Raw genomic sequence first — 2,194 nt, 5'->3', positions numbered from 1 at the left:
ACAAATGCAGTTACGCGTGACCATTCAGCATTTCAATCACTTTCGTTTTCTTAATTTTGACGTCTGTATTTAAAAAATTATGTTAACTGTGTGTAGTGTCAAGCAATTATGTTCAGTCAGCTAAAGTGTAGCTGATTCGAGTGACGAATAAATTCATTTTACCTACACTGAAACTAACTTCGAACAGGAGGACGAAAGTGAGGATGAGGAAGAAAGAAGTACAGAAACTGAGTTATTCTTAGAAAACGATAAACTATTAAAGTGTAGTAAACAGGCTTCTAAAACAAAACAAAAAACTAAGTAAAGAAGTACGATAAAAGTGTCACCCAACCTCATAAGCTATTCAAACAATATTTCTAATGAAACTGACGCGTTTTACAAGCTTTTTGAAACTGATATGATAGTAGCCGATACTAACAAATATTTTTACAGCCTCAGAATAAACCACAAATGTACAAGGGCTTGTAAAGGTACAGGTAGATGTTAAATTATGGCACTATTCGGCGTTTTATTTGTGACATGTATAAAGAAAGGTCAACATGTAAAAGTAAAAGAACTTTGGGATCCAGATTGTTCAGTTATGGATATCCTGTGTGTCACGATGAGTTATAAAAATTGAAACATGTTTTATGAGGTTTAATGACCTTTCCATTCGAGATGAAAGGAAAATACTTGAGAAGTAAGCTGCTGTCAGAAAGCTTTTACATTTCGTTATAACTAAGCTGAAAGGATCCCACAATTCTACCGAATAAATGACGATCGACGAAATGTTGATTGGATTTAGGGGCCGCTGTACCGGAATACACCATCCAAACCCGCCAAATATGATATAAAAGTATTTTCTATGTTTGAGGCGAAGAGTTTTTACACCAGTAATACTGAAGTTTTTGTGGGAAAGCAGCCAGCTTTCTCCTGACTGATAGTGTGACCCCATTGGCTGTTTTCATTTTGTATAGCCCATCCATTTTTGTTTCTTCATGGCAGTGTCTCACTCTCCAATTTTGGTTAGTCGCTTGCTGATTTTCAGGTGGAAAGTGAGTATGAATAAATTGCACCGGTTCCATCATTTCTGTATACCAATTCCAGCCTAAGTTTTCCAATAAATTCTGGAAACTACGCAGGTTGTGCGTGTACATATAGGCGATTATAGTTTCCCCCTGTATTTGCCACGGAAGGTTAGTGAAACAAACATATATTAAACTTCCTGGCAGATTAAAACTGTGTGCCCGACCGAGACTCGAACTCGGGACCTTTGCCTTTCGCGGGCAAGTGCTCTACCACTGAGCTACCGAAGCACGACTCACGTCCGGTACTCACAGCTTTACTTCTGCCAGTACCTCGTCTCCTACCTTCCAAACTTTACAGAAGCTCTCCTGCGAACCTTGCAGAACTAGCACTCCTGAAAGAAAGGATATTGCGGAGACATGGCTTAGCCACAGCCTGGGGGATGTTTCCAGAATGAGATTTTCACTCTGCAGCGGAGTGTGCGCTGATATGAAACTTCCTGGCAGATTAAAACTGTGTGCCCGACCGAGACTCGAACTCGGGACCTTTGCCTTTCGCGGGCAAGTGCTCTACCACTGAGCTACCGAAGCACGACTCACGTCCGGTACTCACAGCTTTACTTCTGCCAGTACCTCGTCTCCTACCTTCCAAACTTTACAGAAGCTCTCCTGCGAACCTTGCAGAACTAGCACTCCTGAAAGAAAGGATATTGCGGAGACATGGCTTAGCCACAGCCTGGGGGATGTTTCCAGAATGAGATTTTCACTCTGCAGCGGAGTGTGCGCTGATATGAAACTTCCTGGCAGATTAAAACTGTGTGCCCGACCGAGACTCGAACTCGGGACCTTTGCCTTTCGCGGGCAAATGCTCTACCACTGAGCTACCGAAGCACGACTCACGTCCGGTACTCACAGCTTTACTTCTGCCAGTACCTCGTCTCCTACCTTCCAAACTTTACACAAGCTCTCCTGCGAACCTTGCAGAACTAGCACTCCTGAAAGAAAGGATATTGCGGAGACATGGCTTAGCCACAGCCTGGGGGATGTTTCCAGAATGAGATTTTCACTCTGCAGCGGAGTGTGCCCGCGAAAGGCAAAGGTCCCGAGTTCGAGTCTCGGTCGGGCACACAGTTTTAATCTGCCAGGAAGTTTCATATCAGCGCACACTCCGCTGCAGAGTGAAAATCTCA

General features: G+C 43.4%; 1 non-coding gene across 1 annotated transcript; it reads right to left on the bottom strand.

The window, feature by feature from the left end:
* Positions 1 to 1,822: 1,822 nt before the first annotated feature.
* Trnas-cga (transfer RNA serine (anticodon CGA)) lies at positions 1,823 to 1,896 on the bottom strand. Its single transcript has one exon. It is a non-coding gene; the product is annotated as a tRNA-Ser (tRNA).
* Between the last annotated feature and the right edge of the window lie 298 nt (positions 1,897 to 2,194).

This window comes from Schistocerca cancellata, chromosome 2 (genome assembly GCF_023864275.1).
Source record: "Schistocerca cancellata isolate TAMUIC-IGC-003103 chromosome 2, iqSchCanc2.1, whole genome shotgun sequence".
NCBI lineage: Eukaryota > Metazoa > Arthropoda > Insecta > Orthoptera > Acrididae > Schistocerca > Schistocerca cancellata.
This window is presented reverse-complemented; position numbering and strand designations above follow the sequence as displayed.